The following is a 21,886-nucleotide window of genomic DNA, read 5'->3' on the forward strand; positions in this document are numbered from 1 at the left end:
TTCTCAGCACCTGCCTGCACGTGGCATGGTAACTCTGTTCCTCTGGGAGAGGAAAAAAATGTAAACAATCTCAGAGTCCACCCTGCTAAGAGTAATTAAGCTTCCATAATCCTCATGTTTTAACAGATCAGGCAGAAGTGTTGGCATAGATTATCTGTGACCCCAAACATTGTAAATTGCATTGTGACTTTGAAAAAGCCTCAAACTCTTTTTTTTTGTTCGTCTAAGTTCAAATTGATGTGATATTATCCTTAAATAATTGAAGAAATGTTCATAATTTATGATATTGCAGTTATGATTCTAACAATATGAAAATCGTTTCCCAACAAAAAGATACCAAATGAATATGAATTACACATTGTAAACAAACCCCATATGTACATATTCATTAGATAGGCCGCTACAGGAGGTCATGCCTTATACTGCAACACTGTTCACTGTTCTGACTCCCCTCTGGATAGGGACAGAAGGCTTTTCTGCCTGACCACTGGCCAGGCACACAATATTGCGCTTCCTGTTTTATATTGCACTGCTAGAGAGACATATCTGATCTATCTATAATATATCTGTCTATCTAACTGATACCATTTAGGTTATCATTAAGGCTTCCTGACAGCTTTGATGGAGGTGGAAGGGGGGGTGGTCCTCAACATAAGCAATTGTAGGAGCACAAAATGACCCATACATCCCGTGTCATGTGAGCATGAGATGTGCTTAATTACAGGCTAAGTGCCTGTAGCAACCCTCTTCCTCCCCCCTGGGGAGAAACCTCAGATCATTTGGGACCCCCCCCACCCCCCACCCCCCAAGACTGGGGAGCTCAGGCTGAGGCCCAGCTTCAGCTTCCCCCGTCCAGCCCCCAGCCCTCCGGACGGAACGCAGGCTCCCGGTTGAGTGGCTCCCGTCTCTGACAGCCTGCCTCCGCTCTCTCTAATACGTGCTAATTGCATTCCCTCTTACTCGCTGGCCGACAGGAATGCATGTGTTATTTCTGAAGGCGGCACTCATCGCCACATTCCACCGGCCAAAGTAAAAACACGCCTCCGTCAGTTGGAAAGGTGCAAGGCGTGCTCTAAAACAAACTGAGTCCGAATGAGAGAGAGAGAGCAGTAGAGAGAAAGAGAGAGGCTTTGATCGGAGGCTTTTTGCCATTCTCAAACACACACAAAAAAAAACCTGCTCTTATTTGAATGTCTTCGAGAAGGCTTGTGACCCCATCCTAAAATGAACTTCCTTCAGATTTTGAGCCAAACTCACTTGTTGCTATTAGATTCCTGTGACTGCAACTTGAAGCATCGCCATAAACACTTTCAAGGGCTAACCCGTGGAATAAGTGTCTTTTACCAAATGGAATGTGTTAAAGGTCAACGATGTCCTCATTGGATCCAGGAAAATCAGTGATGTGCTTCAGGGAATGGGAGAGGTACTGAAGAGACAAGGTGGCTCCACCGAATTAAGTTGTTCTTAGATTTCTTGATGTCATTACATAGTTGTAATACAAGTAAATAAATATGCTATAGGCTTAAGGGCATTCTTCATTCCATTTAGCAACTGGAAGTAGATGCCAGACTAGCCTCAAATACCTACCACACTAATTAACAATAAGCCAATCAGAGAGTTGGCACGACTATAATATTTGAAAATGTACGTATTTGTCAGAAACAACTAGGATGATAGTATCTAGTTTTCTTAATTGCATATCTGCTATAGAAGCCAGTAATTAGCTCATGCAATGAACTGCTAAGAACTAACTGAGGATTAACTGATACTACCAAACACAAAATATCATTACAGAAACACTGATGACATTAGACAGTAAACACAGTGAGACATACCCCAGAGTTAACCATATAGCAATTTCATTCTTCACCAGTAATATTGGATTTGATTGATTTCCTATGTAGTATTGGCAATTTCGTCACTGTTTTCTCAGTTTTTGCTTCTTTTTGCTGGCTCTGTCATGACGAATGTCTGAGAAACTCCATCGCTACCTTGTTCTAGCCGGTGCCTGGCGTGTATGTATTCAAATGCAGTAAAGCAATTCGTTACACTCGTTATACTCCCTGATACTGATGCCCCCGACCCGCCGGCCCAAAGTTGCAAGGGTGGTTTTTCCGCTCACAGGCGCTAGGGGGAAGCGAGACGGCCACCATTCAACCCGAAAAAAGTCATATAACCATTCCAATGACTCCGAAGCTGTTAAGTTAAGGTAAATTAAGCTAAAAAAACCTGCAAAGTTCGCCTTTAAAGGTGCAGTCAGTGATCATCATCTACATAAACAAATGCAACGTCATGCGTAATCATTGACTGAGCCTTTAATTAGCCTATAATCTCTGAATGTAAATAGCTTCAATGTAGGCTAATTATTCTTTCTGTTCTAAATCTATGGTGTTAGTACAAACTTTCTAGCTCAGTCTTGGTGAAAACAGAGTTTGGTATTAGGGGGTAGGGTAGGGTAGTGGCTAAGGAGTTGGCTTAGCATGCAGTAGCTGGAAAGGTTGTAGGTTCAATACCCCGCTTCCGACACTGTGCCCTTGAGCAAGGCACTTAACCCTGAGTTGCTCTGGAGACAATGACCTGGCAGCCATCACTCTATGGCCAGTAGATACAGAGCAGTGTATTGAGTAAACCTGTTGACCTCAACAGATGTGCTAGCAACAGATGAAAGTACCGATGGATATTAACATCCCTCAACAGATGTGCTAGCAACAAATGAAGGTAGCGATGGGTGTTAGCATCCCTCAACAGATGTGCTAGCAACAGAGAAAAGTAGCGATGGGTGTTAGCATCCTTCAACAGATGTGCTAGCAACAGAGAAAAGTAGCGATGGGTGTTAGCATCCTTCAACAGATGTGCTAGCAACAGATGAAAGTGTTGGTGTTAGCATCCTTGCTAGCGTGCTTGTCTCCCATTCTATTATACCTACAACACATGGAGTGATATGTGTATGTTTTCTTTTAAACAATAATATCTAATGTCTAATATTACAGTTTGTCTCATTTATGTGTGCCATTCTATCTCAGGCCATTAAGAGTTACCAATAGTTACCAATACTTTGTAGCCTAATGAGAGAGGGGGGAAGGGGGGCATGATGATGCCAATTGGACAGGGATAGAAGATGGCATGGGGTGAGCAAAGGAGCAAAAACTCATAATGAGAGTCACATTAAGTTTTATATATGGTAAACAATGCAAATACTGAGATAACTCAAGGTGAAACCTTTGTGGTGTCAAGCGTGGGGTTGGGGCCAGAAGCCATAGGCGTGCATACATAGACCCTAGGTGGTGCTACAGCACTAGGAAGTTTGCCCTTTATCAACGAAAATGCCCTTTTGAAACTTTTTTATTATTATTAATATTATTAAGATTTTACTGAGGTCGGTTTTGAAATGATCTTTTGAAAACCTGAGCCATTAAAAACGACTGAGCTAGATAAAGTTTTACGCTGTAGCCCAAATCAATGACAGATAACGTGACGACCACATACAATAATTTCGGTAGATTTTGCAAATGTATGCGTTAAGAAGAACGTTTTCTGTTGTATATGTTTTGTTAGGCAACAATTCATTTGTGACAGAAGAAACGGGAAGTTCCCCATTACTGCCCATCTGCATTCATGTAATGTCAGTCAGTAGCCCACTATAACTCCTCGTAGCCTACTGTTTGGTCTCTTTATTGTCTTACAGATCAAGTAAAATCGTACAGTTTGCCCTCTAAGCCCAACGTGTAGTCATTTTATTGTGCAATAAAATGTCTCATACAGCATCAAACAACTAAGCATTTTTAGCCGACTGGTCACCTGATAAAGTTTTACGCTGTAGCCCAAGTCAATGACAGATAACGTGAGGACGACCACATAGGCTACAAATAATTTCGGTAGAGTTTGCAATTGCAAATCTATGTGTTAAGACGGACGTTTTCTGTTGTATAGGTTTTGTTAGGCAACATAAATTAACACATTTTGGTCTCTTTATTGTCTTAATTGTATATTGATTTACTAATTGCAGCACAACTCAAATTTCATTCAACATGTGCGTGTAATTCTTTTTATAAAGCTAAAAAGTGCCCCCTCCCCCCCTCCTGAGCACCTGCCCCCCAAAATGTCTGTGCACGCCACTGCCAGAAGCAGTTGAGAGCTAACACACTCATTCACTGTCTCAATATAATACAGGATCAACGTTACTCCATGGTGCAAAATATGAACACTGGTACAGCAGTAGAGATTACAAGAGCCCTTAAAGGCGCTCTAAGCGATGTTAGGCAACAGAGAGCTAGCTCACTACTCCCTCCCCCTCCCTCCCATGCAACTGAAACTCTTCTAAATGCACCTAAATCTCATCAGTGATTGGCTGGAAAAGTTTGTTATGGTTTTATGCTCCAGGTTGGACCAAGTCGTTTTTGGAGCCTGGGCTGTTCACAGAGACCATGTTTTTTGTTTTTTTTTTACAGTATATTCAGGGCACAGGCAGTTGAGGTGATGTTTGCTGTATGTGACAAAAAATGTTTTAGCTTAGAAACTGTGTTACATCGCTTAGAGAGCCTTTAATATACTAAAGGTATCTGTGTTAGTCGGAGCATTGAGTCTTTAGAACATTTAGGAGGTGGGCATATGCCATGAGGAGCATTTAATGCTATTGCCTACACAGGCAAAGCTTTTCACAAACATCTGTTGAGTCCAAAGCCTCTAGGACATGTCTGATATCTGCACTCTAGGGTGGGTACCTATCCTTAGTAACCACTGCTTATTAGACAAGTTAATTGCAACTTCAGCACTATATAATTTACTAGAGGCAAGACACAACCACATCACACCAGGAGTGAGTGCATATCTTTGTCCAAATGTTTGCAGATATCTCCAAAGGCGGCCTGATTCCTATTAAGATGAAATCACTGTTATAAACCCCACTGCTGGAAATCCAGCACCATGCTTGTAAACCACGTTTCTCCCTGTGGTAATCTGCTTCTGGGCAGTGTGATCCAAGCACAACAGATTACTTACTTCTTATCCGTCCTGAATCGCACTTGCAAATGACACTTGTTGACTGGCCCTTTCTCCGCCCATCTACTTAAGGAACACTTGACTGACATCATTAGTACAGTTACTGTAAGTAATGTGGAGGTGCTATATTGTACTTCAATCTTTTCTAAACAACCACTAATTCCCATTAAAATCATCAAACACAGTTCAAAAGCAACAGTGCTGCTGTTCAAAGAAGCTATGGCCTGGTTCATTATGAGTTGAAGAGAATTTAGCTTTCATTAAGCACCTAATGAGTTTTATTTGTTCCTCAAATGCACACATGATTGTGGGCATAGTATAATATTATTGGTTAAAAATGTGTCAGCCAAATGTAATGTAATGTAATATGATAGTATATTGTATACTGGCGGGGATATATGTAAAATATCCAAACATGTATACAAAAGACATACTGTTTTCTGTGATATACACCCCACTCCTTTCTATGCCATTGGCCTCCTCGTGGTTCGTACAAGCTAATGCAGCTTTTGGAGGCAAGAAAACTATTTCTCGGAAACGATTAACCAACACTCGTATGGATCAACAGCCAGTTTGTGCCGTGTGAAAACTAAATATAAATGTCTAATTGGTTGCTGGAACTCAGTGACACCTAACCCTTGGTTCAACTGGGTAAGAGGTGTTAAGGGTGGCAGGCTGCCATACACACTGCTGAGAGCTCATTCTCATGTGTTCGTTCTCTCTCTCTCTCTTTTTCCCTTTCTTTCCTCCCTTCCTCTCTCACACACACACGCACGCACACATGGAAGCAGAGTTTTACATACTGCTGGCCTCCATGGTGTGGTCCACCTGCCCAAATGTAAACATTTTGCATGGCTGCTCTGAGCCGCGTTCGAACCAGCGCTAAGTTTACTGTTTGCTCACACATGCTCCAGATGTGACACCCGTCTGGCTTCAGGTGTAACCCTAGAGTGAACCTTTCTTGCTTCACATATGTACCAAATAACACTATGGAAGGTTATTTAATATGAGTAATACACTACTGTCAATATATAAATCAATATACATCAATCATATATATATATATATATATTAGAGATGCACCGATATGGAATTTTAGGGCCGATAACGATAACCGATATTTATTGGTTTGTTGTGGCCGATACCGATACGATAACCGATAATATTACTCTTGAAAAAAGATTGTGAAAAGTGATTTGGGGAAAGCATTTAATAAGCATAATTTTATTGCAGTAATTTTACCTACCACCAAATGATGGACAGAACTCATAATAGTCCTCGGCAGTAGTACGGCAGTCAACAACATAACAGTAGCCTAGCCCTACAGTATGTGTGGCTCCTTTAAGTGAACCTGAAGTCAGTGAATTGCGAGTGAGTGGCTAGAGAGTTTGAATGGTTTTCATTTAGGACTAAACGCTCATAAATGGTTCAGCTTGGAATAAGCTACAGTATAGCGACCAAATCAGAGTTTGTGAGGGAAACTTAGGTTTAGTTTCAACTGCGGGTAACTGAATAAAGCTGCAACTCCTCAGACTGTATCTTATGTCCGTCTACTCTGTTGCGCACAACCTGCTGCAGCAGAAATGAAAGGCGTTAGCCCCGAAGGTTTTAATAACTTATTTTATTACACGGCTCTTCATAGTGCTGCAGAATGCTCCATTCACTTGAATGGGCCTTCCCAACGTTCGGCGGTCTGCTAATTCTGAATAACAGACCGTTGCTAAGTATAACAGACCGCTGTCAAGGAAAATGGGCTTTGTGCTTCTAAGTCAATTCTTTCATATCACTACGCAAGGATTGGAACTTCATTCAAAAGTTAAAGCAGACGGTTGATCAGCTGTGTTCTAAAGAATGTTTGATTCAAGTTCAGCGTGTGTTGTTGCGAACTATGTAACTTGTTTCTCAGCAAAAGCCATGATGAAACGGTAACAAATAGGCTATAGCCTAGGCTATGTAGGCTAAAGAGTCATATCGTGGGGAGTTTATTGTGTCGTTTTGGTAAGTAGCCGTGTAATAAGCGGGATAATGTATAGAATGCCGGTCATTGTCGGGAGATAGGTCCCTTCAGGGCGGAACAAGACCCCTCCGCTGTGCGTCGGGGTCCGGTTCGCCCTGTCGGGACCTATCTCCCGACAATGACCGGCGTTCTATACATTATCCCTTACATGATGAGCTGTCTGGAACTGAAGCACGAATGGTTAGCATATTTCTAGGAAAATAATACAAAACCCAAGCTAAAGTAATGCAAATATAATACTAAAACACAACTTAGAACTAGGCCTACTTATGTACTCGTCCCACTATCGAGTTTGTTTATTTGTTTCCCCGACCAGCGCAAGTGCAAACACACCAGCACAAGACGGCTCTAGGTAGGGCTGAGCTCCGCTCTGTTAAGGTTAAATGGCGGATCATTCACGCCGATATCGTGCATCCCTAATATATATATATATATATATATATATATAGGGCCTATATATATATATATATATATATATAGGCCTATATATATATTTGTGGATGGTGAAGTGTTTTTGATGATTTAAGGAAACATTTCTGAACATTACTGAACAAGTGACTAATTACTTGAAAAGGAAACAAGGACAGTCAAGGTAAGTGAGTAATAATTCCTGAAAATGTTTTCAGTCCAATCGACCATGAGGAACATTGGCTTTCCCCTGAGTTACGAGATGGGCATCAGATCTTACTGGAAACCAAAGGACCACTGTCATCCTCATACAATCAGCTGATGAGTTTTGGGCCGTGGCTTCAAGGCCGCGAGTTGAGTCGGGAGGCCGCGGGTCTGCCCGAAACCTCTGTCCAAACGAAGACAGCGGAGTGGAGCTGACGCGCCAGTCAGAGTTGTTAAAGAAATTAGCTAATCTCCACGCAGAGGTGACCCAGTCAACTATGAAAGAGCAAGGTGACGTGGGAATCAAAGAGGCCGGCCGGGATTAAACTGTCACTGTATGCTACGGAGTCGGGAAGAAAGCACAGCTCCTCGTATAGAGCTTCCAGTATCTCCAGGGATTAAGGAAGGGTCGACTAATACGTTCTTTTTTTGTGGTATCTCTGAATGAGGCCAGCAGTTTTTCACATCTGCACTCTCTTTTCTGTGTCAGTTGTTTGACCATTAACCATTTTCCAGGTAGTAACAAGTGATTATTTTGGACATATTTTGGATATATTTGGGGTGAGTGATACTACTGTATCAAAAGAAAAAGGCTTTGACAAGAAAGGAACTGGCTGGATGGCTTTTGGTGTGATGACTGATTGTTTGTGCGAGACTTCTTGCACTCAACACTGTTAACAGTGTCTTCATAGACTGGTTCTGCTGAGAATGGACTGGGAAGAGGAAAGCAATTTGGACAAGACAAGTCTGTTAGTTGTTATTTTGGCAATTTAGTAAAGCAATAAATATATCCAGACAAACTTCGCTATCCTCCACTGTGCATTAAACATCTGTTTGGTTTCCATGGTTTAATGGTTGAATGCCGTCTTGTTGAGCGGCTTTGCTTTCTTTTGCATGACTGAACTAGTTGGACCAATGCTTTCTTATTCTAATGCTCTTGTTGGCTTGTGCAGTGTTTTCATTATTAGTTCATACACATGGCCAGCTAAACAATCAACATCTAGGATACCATCACACTGTTGACCTCTAGAACGTCGAAACAGATGATAAGCTAAACAGTCAAAGATGCAAACAAACGAATGCATCCTACCTATACAGTGTGGCCAAGACCGGAAAAACAACAGTGATTCCAGTGAAGCACTTGGCGTGGTTTCACACACACACACACACACACAAAGGTTTCAGAGATGAACAGAAAAGCTCACAATTATTTGCGCATTTGCCTGGGCGCGCCCATCTTGGGTTTCTGACCAACAAACAGTTGAGTATCAAAGCTAACCATGTAGCAATGGAGAGTTGATGTCAGTGGAAAAGCAGGCACAGACAGCCAAGGCGTTTTTGGAATCGTGGGCAAGCCTCAGATTGTCCCCACTGATGAAGCCTCCATCATGAGCACACAAACACACACACACACACACACACACACATCTCCACACACCAATGAACAAAGCTTGTGATATATGCGTGCTATTTTCTATCAAGAGCAGATGCAGCGTCACCAAAACATGGGGCAGGAAAGACAAAAACAAAGCACCCAGACATCATCTTGATTCTGGAGCAGATTCGACCCAGGTTTGGCTTGGGTCCACCAGATCTGCTCCAGATAAGGACTAGAGCAAGCCAGAGTCCATTTCCACACGACTGACACTGCTAAGGTAATCAATTAGCGGCAGAGATGCATTTCTCCTGTCTTCCCTCCCCTCTGTGATGATCAGTGTTTACCCAGCAACTCATCTTCAGCTTTGAGCTGCCCAGTGAGAGAAATGGCTTTCATTATCTCCTGCGAGTTATCCAAGGGGCACATTTAAAACTCAAAATAAGATACAGCCACGCTCTCTTTGAACCTCACAAGCCTCAGTGAGCTTGAAATAACACCGCTGTAGACTATGTGCTATCTCAGCCACAAAGAAATGCGAATAGCAACAAAAACAGCATTTCATTCCAATAAAACCCCAAAAACAATTCACAATATTTTGTAAAATGTTATTGTAGATGTATCTTGTCATTTTGTATTGCTGAGTGCAGATACGCCCTCTTTAATATATGGGGCCCTAATTGAAAGTCCATGGCCGTGCAAGGACGTGAACTAAAGCCATCATGTGGCACATGGAGCACTGAACTGACCCACCGATGCTTGTGTTAAAGTTGCAGTCAGGGACTGTGCAGGAAGTCTCATTTGTGTGTTTATGTTTATATTTAAATGTATTAGCAGACGCTTTTCTGCAAAAAAACCCCAACGTACATTATATGGGGGCGTGCGCACCATAGCATTCATTCCTGCAGCGCCCCTGACTTTAAGGATCATGCTCAAGGTATTGAATAATGAAAAAGACGTTGCATCGCTATTAAGTTAGCTTTAGTTACTATATGTAACTTGTGCTAATTGTCAATATTTTTGAGATGTTGCATATGGCACACATATTACATGCATTTATAATGTCATGAGTATTCTGCATCAGCTCACCCATGTGACATTTAACCACACTGTGGTTTGTATAATGATCCTATGTCTCACTGTAACCAATGAATCTCACTTCAGCCACAGAGAAAACCATTAAAAGCCAAAAAAATTAAAAAAAAGTTTGCTTTTTAATGGGCAACTGATCACACAACTGGCATGTCTAACCGATCCAGTTAGATCTTATCAGAACTTGCGACCGCATCATTTCTTTGTGGTCTAATCATTTGCATGCCATATTACCCATTCTGGGTCTTTCAAGCAGGTCTGGATTTCAGAGAGCCAGGTTAAACAGCTGGCAGCCTTCCCAAAGCGCACTTCCTGCAAGTGCAGTATGGATTAACTGTAAGCATGGTTTGGATTGAAACAGTGGGAACACGGAGACATGCTAGCATGCATGAAACCACAGGGAATAACTGATTTTGCTGTAACATTCTGGGTGACTGAACTGACATGACAAATAGCAGGAAGGTCCTGACACACGAGAGGACCATTGTGGAATGCACCACTCTTAAAACCACATATCAGCCAAGAAAATGATGATTTATTGCACTTTGCAAAACCAAGTAGACTAGATGACTATTTTAACTGTAGCAGCTTAAACCAGAGGCACAAACTAAATAGTTCCTTGGGAAACAAGCAAAGAGTGAGAGAGCGAATTGTGATTAAACAAATATTCTAGTATCTGCTTTTTTATGAACTACTGTTCATGTAGTGCATGGATTGTGCCTGCACCATAAATTCCGTAGGGCTATTTAATGTATGTTTGAAGTAACTGCCAGATGGAGACTATTAAAAAGACAGAAAAAAGTGTTCATAAAGTCAAACTTTTAAGCTGAGAAGAGTTAGAGGGAGGAAGAGAGCAAGAGACTGAGGGGCCAGATGTAGTGCATAATATCTGGGAGACGTGAGGGAGGTTTGGGTGTTTTAATGAGAGAGATTTCTGTGGGATTTGGGCACTAATTACAGTCCCTGCGTCAGACCCGACCCAAAACTTCCCCCTACTGTTTCATCTCACATATTCAAATGCTTAAGGAACCCAGAAAGGGATAGAAGCACACAAACAGAGCTCATCACATGTGGATATATACGATCGACACCTCATCTGTCTATCTATCTACTGTAATTTCCATTGGCTAATTTTTTTCAGCTTTGAGGTTAATACACAGGGACAGGCTATTCATTAGAATGCATTTATTTTCTTCATTCTTCTTCCTGATTAAAGCACTGATCTGATTCATTGGGCTATATTGGGCACTGCAATTTAAATATGAGTGCGGTCAATACATGGTTTTGTCTTTCCTTTGTCTTTGCCTTTATTTTGATAGACAGTGATGAGAGTGATAGGAAGCAAGTGGGACAGAAAGATGGAGTGGGATCGGGAAATAACCCGGATCGGACTCAAACCCAGGTCTCCATATTCGCATTTAACTTATATTACTGTAAACCATACCACTTTCTTAACTGTATACTACTGTCTACACTGCACTATACGTCTTATACTGTTTACATTCTGTACCACCTGTCTATACTGTGTATATCACATTGCACTTTTCTGCTTTTTTGCACTTCTGGTAGACACAAACTGCATTTCGTTGTCTCTGTATTCTGCACAATGACAATAAAGTTGAATCTAATCTAATCTAATCTATGCATGTGAACCCAAATATGGTATGAGCACTGTAGCCAGTTGCCCACAGCGCCTCTGGTTTCATCTTTTTTAATTGGCATAAAACACTGTAATGCGGTGTATACAAGATGTGGCTAATACACAGGAAATTACTGTATCTATCGAGTTTTGGTCATTTCTTTCACTCATTTATGGTCCAATGAAAAATCCATAGCATTGTTTGGATATAATGATCTTTTTGGCCCCCACCATTGACTTCAAAGCAGCGCTGCCTGGAAGGCGCTAGGGTTAGGCATGGGCTAGGGTTAGTGTTAGGCAGTGCTGCCTTGAAGTCGATGGTGGGGGCCAAAAGGACCATCAAGCCACTGTTGGATAAACACAGACCATTAGTAATCATACACAAATTTGATGTTTAGTATGAGCTTGGATTATGACCCACCAGTAGCTGCTGATGTAACATAGCCTACAAATCACATACAGTAAAGGCTTTAAATCCACTACACCTGGTTGTAAATACAGATATTTACATAGTCGAGTCATTAGCTTCACACTGACCTCATAAAACTTTGTAGTACACAATGTAGAAATTATTCTGAATTTGACATTCAAGTTATAATGAGAATAATGCAAAAATGTACTATCTCCACAGAGTAGGCTACTTGTCTCTGATGCAATGAGAGACGAAGCAAAAGCAGCAAAGGTGTTACACCCGTGAGGGAAGGTGAGACTTATGTACCAGAATGAATGAATCGGGCAGGAATCTTTCCCACTGCCTCTTTTTAATTTGTTTTATACGTAATTGGGATTGGGAATTGGCACTGCAGCACCGTGTGAAAGTAGCGGCTAGAATGACACAACGGCTAATCCCACTGTGTTAATGGCTAATAGGCATGGAATTGGTGCTTGCATCAAGTGAGGTATTCACATTTACAGTACCTCATAAAAGTGCGTTATTAAAAGACAATAAAACTAGAATAGAACAAATTTATTCACCAATGACCAACCAAGAATGGGCTTTCCTTTTTTGACACTAAGCAGTAATAGCATCTCCACCTAAGCTCACAGGAATTTGCATTTGTGCCCAAGACAGCCATGCATAGAAGCCCATGTAGTCTTTCTTTGTTACGTTATAATTTGAAGTTTATCTATCATTTGTCCACCAAGTACTTGAGCCAGGTTTGAAGATTTCTTACAGCAGGGCTGCACGTCCTGGGGAAGTAAGCGTTCCATGTGTGCAGCGTATGCGGCAACAGTTAGCTTTAACTATAATCAATGGAACTAGCTACACCAGAGATGAGAGCCCTGCACACATTGAAAAACCTTAGACTAGTCTTCAAACACAACTTTTACGCTCCACGAACGGTACACTTTAATTTGCACGCCCGGTGTAACCTCGCTGTAAGACTGCAGTGAAATTATAGTAAGAAACCCAGGCTCAATCGTGATGATAGTACCCTTTATTACATGGTAATAAAGTGTCATCGCCGAACAAACCAAACCTGACAGTTTCAACCAACAGACATGGCCAGTTCCAATTTCAAAATCATAAATCCAAGCCACATCTCTCTGTCAATTTGTCTATCACATACATTTGCCTACTTCATTTTGGTAACACTTTATAATAACTACACACAATTCATAATTATGACCGCCGCGCAGCGAAGCGGCGGTCATATAGGTTTAGTCAGATTTTTTTTTTTTTTTTTTTTTCTTTTTCGCATGCCCAAATTTCTGTCAATGATTCCCGGGACACTGAAAGACCGGGGTACACGAAACTTGGTGGGCATGTAACCCCACATGGATAGCATGGAACCATCGTTTTTCGTTTTGATCTGTAGCCCCCCCGCTGGACTGGACCCCCCGAAAGGAGGGTAGGGCAGACACAGTTTTCTGTGAATATCTCGAAAACCGTAGGGTTTAGGAGGACCATTTTTTTTTGTATGTTGATCTCAAGGGGCCATGTCAACCCATTCCATAACCACTCATTTCATGTATAGCGCCACCTAGTTAAACACAAAAAAGTAAAAATGAGGTATTGTAATTGAAGGTATCTGTGACCTAACAAAGTCAAAACTGCACAAAATTGGATCATTATGACACCCTCTGTATGCACGCCAAGTTTCGTGGAATTCCGTTCATGGGGGGCCACACAATAAATTAATTTATGTTACTATACACCAACTGGCCTGTAGGTGGCCGGAGACAGTTTTCTGTGAATATCTCGATAACCGTAGGGCCTAGGAGGTCCACCTTTTTTATGTATGTTGGTCTTAAGGGGGCATGTCAACCCATCCCATTACCACTTATTTTATGTATAGCGCCACCTAGTTAAAAATGAAAAAGCAAAAAATTAGGTGTTTTCATCACAATATCTCTGGCTGACAAGGTCAAAACTGCACGAAATTAAAAGTGTAGGATCATTATGACACCCTCCGAATGCATGCCAAGTTTTGTGTACTTTCGTTCATGGGGGGCCTTACAATAAAATGATTTATGTGTACATTTAGTGACGTACACCAACAAGGATTCCCGGGACACTGAAAGACCGGGGTACACAAAACTTGGTGGGCATGTACCCCCACATGGATAGCATGGAACCGTAATTTTTCGTTTTGATCTGTAGCCCCCCCGCTGGACTGGACCCCCCGAAAGAAGGGTAGGGCAGACACAGTTCTCTGTGAATATCTTGAGAACTGTAGGGCCTAGGATGACCATTTTTTTCCGTATGTTTGCCTAAACCCTGCACAAACAGATACACACACACACACACACACATACATTCACAGTAATCATACGTATGACACATACTCACACAGTAGACATATGTACGCTTGCATGCACAGGCACATACGCAGGCACACACACAAGCAGCCACACACACACACACACACACACACACACACACACACACGCATAACATAAACATGTACATGCACACAATTCAAGAATTTCTCAGAATTATGAACAGGCAAGATGGAGGTGGGGTTGTATAAAATTAATTTTACATTTGAAATCTATGAACTAATCATGTTTTGGTACTTGTTGTTTAGCAGATATCAGTGAGAATTGAGTGTGGATAATGCAATTTAGTGAGACAGTTAGAATCATATAGGCCTTTCAGCGTGATTTATTTTTGTGGAAAAAATGTGCTGGACTGGGCGGCGGTCATATTTTGTACCGCTCTGCGGTACATCTAGTTTATTAAGCCTTTGTTACTTATTAGTTAAGTGTTTGTTCATCATTAGTAATTTCTTGTTCATACATAATTTATCATCAGTAATGTATGTAATGGCCCAACTCGAGGGGCGGCAACAAGCATGCATTTAAAAATCTCACTGCACGCAATTGGATAACACTAGACCAGGGGTCCCCAACCTTTTATGTACCATGGACCGGTTTGATTCCCTTTTTTGTGGGGGGGGTCGGGGGTTCCATGTTCCATATGTGTTGTGCATGCATTACTTGAAAAGAACTAGCTCCAGTTATGTATGAACAGTGAAGGTAACAAACTCTTAAAAATGTGAAAAACGTGAACTTGAAGAAGTGAAAATTTAACAATAGGCTATGAACTATGAAAATTGAACAACTTGAAGCTACATCTATCATGTGTGAACATGCTTAACAAAATATGGTAACAAAACAGGGGAACTAAACGTGCATTACGAATACAGTGGGAGCCCTGTGCTTGTTTCCCTGCAACAAGAAGGTTCCATCTGGGGGTGATGGAAGACAGTGACACCCTCAGTGTGTTTGAAATGTCCAGTCGATTGCGCAATTTGGTCTTAGTTGCAGTCATTGCCGAAAACCCGGCCTCGCATAGATATGTGGTGGGAAATGGTAGCAACGTTTTCAGCGCTTTTACGGCTATCTCGAGATATTCTGCTTTGGGTTTCATCCAAAAACCCACCAGAGAGGTTTCCTCATAGCCTACACACTCTTAAGACCACCGTCATTTGCAATTTCGATCTTCCTCCTGCGCTGACAAATTAGGACTATTCGGGATATTGGCAAATGGGTTGCGGACCCACTCGTTGGTTTGCCGTGGATCTTTGGAGGATGGGAAGTAACGCTCAAACTCATTTGAAAGCGCAACAAGGTGATCGCGCACCAGCTGCGAGAGAAAGGGCCCTGCCTCAGTCTCTCCCAAAACCCCTACTACTGTTTGGAACATATCAAATACACCCCGATCCACTCGTCGTCCCCACAAATCAAGCTTGGCTTTAAATGCAGCGACTTTATCTGCCAGTTTAAAGACAGTCGTCATTCTTCCCTGGAGTGACAGGTTGAGGTCATTAAGCAACCCGAATATGTCACACAGGTAAGCGAGTTTTGACACCCAGTCCTCATCACTAAAATATGCAGCTAACGGTGACTTTTTTTCTGTAAGAAATCTCTGCAGCGGCTCTCGCAACTCAAACACTCTGGCCAGTGACCTGCAACCAACCAACTTGGATAGCGTACCACGGTGACCTATTCACCCTGGACTCTAGATGTCGAATTAGCTTTGATGGTTTCATTGCTTCGTTTGACAACTTATCGCCAAATACCACACATAAAGGCATGCGAGTCACCGGTCTCTGCGAAACCATATTTTAAATATGACTCATCATATTACGTTTTGAATGACCCCTTCTTTTTCTTTGAGGTATCTGGCTCACCATCGTCAGTGGGTATTATTGCGAATGTGACATTATTGCGAATTAAATTGAGTTTATTTAGTTTTTTTTTTTTAAACTCATGTCGTAGGCTACGGCCCGGTTATGAATGTCCTGCGGCCCGGTACCGGTCCGCGGCCCGGTGGTTGGGGACCGCTGCACTAGACCATGTTTACTCTGAATGATTTCGGACTTCGACGCAATCGGATAACACTACGACCAATGTGTACTGTCCTCCAACGTTGCAGCGCTGTCTTCATCAGTTTAGCTGGTTCCCAGGAATGTGGGGTAAAAGTAACGTGCATCATTGCTCATTGCCAGAGTGTCTCACAGAGACAATTCCAATGTGCTCTCGCGAGAACTCTGGATTTCCAGGGTACATACTCAATAGCATCATATGTGAAGTGTAGTCTACATAATGCATTTATTTTGAAGAAATCAAATAGCACCAAAACACTAGACCAATCAGCGGCAACTATGTCCTTAAAAGTAACATCATGCAAATATGACCAAAATTACATTTTTGTGTTTCATTTTAGTTAAGGTTTGCCCATTTAATATGGAAAAGGAACATTTTGAGTGGGTGGGGTACAGCAACTTGATAGGGGGGGCCACTGCCCATATGAAATGACCAGGATTAAAAGATAATGGGACTGAAAGATAGAAGAAGATAGCCAGCTAAAACAGCACAGAACAGCTCTCCATGGAGCCAGGGGCTTCATCATGCATCCATAGGCATCTGGCAGTGGTTCTCCACCCAGCAAACGGTCCTCGGCTCAGTTGTTGCCAAACTACTTGGCAACTGGGCACTTCAATGTAAACATCTTGGAGGAACAGTAATGTGTTTAAATCATCGGCAGTAAGTGGATTGTCCCGGAAGTTCTTTATTGGGGTTAGTTATATTATCCATTTCGCGCTGAGAAATGAGGCCCGTAAAAGTGCCCTACCCAATTTGGGTGAAAAGCCACAAACTGCTATACCAGCAGTCAATCGGTCATGAGAGGGTATAAGTGCTCCCTTTGGTTCACATAGGATACAGACATGTTTCTATTCATTTGGATGTCTTGTCGGTGTAGTACCCTTTTGTATGTGCAATTAAATTACTTAGGAATTCCTATTACTAAACCTTTCACCTCTCTTCAGTCATCAGTATTAGTTAACCAAAATGAAAGATGACTTTAAAAGATGGTCTGCTCTGCCACTTACTTTGACAGGCTGTATAAATGCAGTGAAGATGGCTGTGCTTCCAAAGTTTCAAAACATTCAAAAAAAGCTTATTTGAATGTTTACCCCTATTTCTCACAATAATTTTTTCAGTCAATCAGTCAAATGGTGACCTCATTTATATGAGACGATAAAGCCCCTAGAGTTAAGAAGGACCTTTTACCAAGGCAACGTAGTGTTGGTGGACTCGCTTTGCCCAGTTTCATCCATTACTACTGAGCTGCAAATATCCAAAAGATACTTTTTTGGTTACATTCTCCTCATATAAACTGGTGTGTTCTTGAGAAACAGTCATGTCAGTCATGTTGAGGAACAGTCATGTCATTCTAGAGAGCTTTAATTTACTCATCTTTACCTCTAAGATCTTCTCACTTCACATTCCATCCTATAGTGCTCTCTCCACTCTTTGGAGATTTGGAACCAATTTTACTCTCATTACAAATTTGTTTCTGCCTCTATCCTTGGCCCCATTCACATAAAACACCTATTTCTTCCCTTTACTATGGATTTGTCCTTTATGGAGACGAGGAAGAGGAGTATTTACTGTTTTCAAGACCTTTACAACTCTATAGGGTTCTAGACAGTTATGAAAATCTACAGAGACTTCATACCTTCCCTAGACAACTGGTTTTTCAATATCTTTAAATACAACATTTTCTCAAGATATTGCAGTGTAGCACTTATTCAGTTTAAAGTGCTACACTGGGACCTCAATGAAATGTACCACGAGGCATATCATTAAGCACATAAACATATCTTAAGCCTGTAATTTACTGAACTTCTTCATATTGGTTAATATCAAACATCATTGGGTCAATGGCACCGCCATAAATTACTTTACTTCCTATTTTAACTGAACTTAGTGTTTTTAGAATTAGGAATGTTCATTCTCCTGTCTTCTATGGATGTAACACTTTAGGAATGAAACAGTAGGGTGGAATACCAGAACTGCTGTAACCATCATCGAACATTCCATGTTAGCTTGTGGTTAACTGGCTTTCAAAACGCACCACTTATATTCGTTTTTTATATACCTCATGAATGCTCACATGAGAAATCATACCTTATGTATCAGACTGCGGTAGGAAATGTAATCAGAATACTCCAATTGCCGAAGAGGACCAGGTGGAGCTACAGAGGGAGCAGACATCTTGATGGTTCCCAGAGTGACTCTATCTGATCCCGAGAGGAAGTGTTAGGCGATAACTCATGGGCTCGATTGGGAATGTAAACCATTTGTCTGCACTGACAAAGAGAGAAGGCCTTGAATTTCGGGCAGTAGGAAACGACCAAAATATTATGGTCTGGCATTGCACGTGTAGCAAATTCATAACCAGCTTTTATGATGGTGAAAAAAAAAACCCTGATGACAAACTTTTTTAAAAAGGTGCAGACAGACACATTTCAGAAGAGCTTTGTTTGATGGGTAACTGGCCATGAGTCAGAACTGAGCAGACAAAAGGTCTTTAGAGTGTCAATCCTGCTGTTTATCATAAGTCGGTACAGTTGGTTTTCTTTCCAGCATGGGAACACTGGATGTGGGTCATAAAAAGAGTACTTACGGAAGGTTGAGTTGAGTTCAAATATGGGTGTTATGAACCAACCAAGTCTCAACTTTAATTTACAACTGAGGTGCCACTCTACGAGTTGTTGTGTGGGAAGATGGTCGATTAATAAACATGAAAATGTCCCTTCAATCCTTTTAAAGCTCCTTTTTAACCTGTCCTGTACAGAGCTTTTCACCAAGCATTTTACCTGCTCACAAAACACTTCAGACACTCTTCAGAAACTTTTGCTTGTATATTAAGGTGGATAGGAACAGTCCTTGAGGCTTTCACGCTGTGGAAATGTGGAAACAAGTCCATACTTGGGTCTCACCTCGGAAGTAATGGACTGTGAAGCCGATGGAGTCAAAAGCGGCAGCCATTAACGGGGGTGACATAGCACTTAGCCTGACCATCTCAGGATGTCTGCGCCTACTCTTTAAACCACTGGTCTGGGGGGGTGGCTGAGTAAACATTTACTCATTCTCTGAACAGTCTTCACATGGAACACTGAAGTCCACGCTGTCTAGGGGACGTGCTGCTGTTGAAAAAGAGAAGGAACAAAAAATGTTTTGTCTCATCATTGTCTCCACTACTGAGACTTGACTTGCTGCACTTGGAAAAAGCCTGTAAGTCTCATGGCAGAGGCCAATAGCAAGATCATCGGGAAGCACAGACTTTATTAAGGTGATGAAGTTCTCCATAGCTGTGAAAACAGGGTGAGGAGTAAACACATTTGCGCAGATATGCGTTTTATATCCCAGCAGGCAAATCAATAAGGTTTCAGATTTGTGTTGGATAATGGCAGGTTTATTTGATATTGGAGGTTAGAGTCCATAAAATCTCAGCACATACATACTGCTTTCTAAGGAATTAAAGTCTATTTATTTTGTGTGTGTGTGTGAGTGAGTGTTCAAACGAATGATCTAAGGGAGCTTTTCAGATGTCATTTTTTAAAATTGTTTATCGAGTTTTATTTTTCCCCTTTTTTATTTTCCTATCCCTATGCCCTGCTGCTTCAGAGAGCGCTGTCCCATCTGTCTGCTCTATAGTGGAAATGCCCATTATGAAGATGAATGGACGTGTCAAGAGTCTTCAAAGGAAGACACAAGACCGACTTCAAAGACACCGATGCCAGACAGGTCCACAGATGAGTATCTCACACACCTCGAGAGCTGAACGGAAAAGACCTGTGCATGGAAAAAATGTAGAGGCTCCGTACTGAGGGGCGGATAAAATCCGGAGGCAAAATGTGCCCCTGATTAGAAATCTCACTGGCATTGGCTCGAATACCCAGAGCAATGAGTCTCTCCTGCACTCTCTGGCCACATTCTGACTTAGCAGATTGAACAGACACGATTGTATCACGAAACCGCCTTTGAAGCTCTCCTAATACTCAAAGTGTCTGAGACGATTAATGGAGCCATCCAGTTCCTTCTTGGCTGATCAGCTGGGCTGATGGGCTTACCACCATAATCACTGGTCTCTGCAGCCAAGTGGCCAAATGAAGGCATTTCGTCGAAACAGCCTTACCAGTTTTGGTAAGCAAATATATATATATATATATATATATATATATAAATATAATATCTTGGGTTTACACTAAATGATTTTTGGTCAGGTGATCCGCATCCTCAGTCATGTTTATAGAGTATGTCAAAGGTTATGTATAAAGTTTATAATCAGGATGTGTGTGTGTGTGTGTGTGTGTGTGTGTGTGGAAGGCCAGTGAATATAAACAGGGGTGAGAGGGGGGGGGGGCTCTTACCCATAATTCCCTCTGGGAGCCACACTCATTATAGCAAATGTTTCCCTGTGCAGAGAACATGTGAGGAGTTTCTTATAGCCACAGAGATAGAATATGACCTCACTGAAAATAGGCAGGAAGGGTTGGGGGCAGACAGCTTGTGACAACAATGAAGCCTTGTCTCCAGATAGGTCCTGATCAGTGGTCCAGCACTCCCTGAAACGGGCTGCTCAAGTGGTTCTGAGCATCACAGTCGGCGTGTTAGTGGGCCAGCGATCATTACCGCCAGCAATTACCGAACGTCCAGAGAGGTAGGAAGCCCTTGGGCCTCCTCTGCCTCGCTTGCTGCCTCCAAACAGGAGCAGCATGAGATGCCCTCTTGTGAGTGTTAGGTGTGCATTTGTGCGTTTGTGTGTATGTGTGTTTCCTTATTTATTTATTTTTCTGTGCCTGGGAAAACGTGAAGAGCACACCAAGGACTTGGACGTCCGCTCTGATTGTTTTGAGGCCTTCTTCCATCAGCTTGCAGCCGTGCCAACAGCGGAATAAAAAGCTCATTCTGCTCTTTGCACACGCTCACCGAGTGGCCCACTTTGCTCCGAGCCTGCTGAAAGCCTGGCAAATCAGACGTAGCTCAGTTTTATGAAAAGGCAACACACTCCAACCCTATCTGGACCATTTGGGTTTAAACCCTAATGCTCTTGTTATTTGGACTGCTCCAGAGCTTACCAAAATGGCCCCTTAGGTTTGGCATAGCTACATGAAAATAGATATACTACTTAAAAGGATGTTCATCTGACAAACTCCCATTTATCAGACGGTTAAACTTTCCATGAGACATCAGGGCAAAGCCGTCGACTCCTGACTAGATAGTACCATTTCATTGGATGCTTGATTGTTTTTGCCATAGTTGTAAATAGAATCCCAAAGACACCGCCCGGCTAGGCAGATCCTGGTGGAAATCGAAGGCAATTAAACTGTGATTTATCATCCTGCTACAA

Source organism: Alosa pseudoharengus, unplaced genomic scaffold, assembly GCF_046254945.1.
Source record: "Alosa pseudoharengus isolate Yale_2024_CS ecotype anadromous, Long Island Sound unplaced genomic scaffold, YU_APseudo_1.1 YU_APseudo_1.1_scf_7, whole genome shotgun sequence".
Lineage (NCBI taxonomy): Eukaryota > Metazoa > Chordata > Actinopteri > Clupeiformes > Clupeidae > Alosa > Alosa pseudoharengus.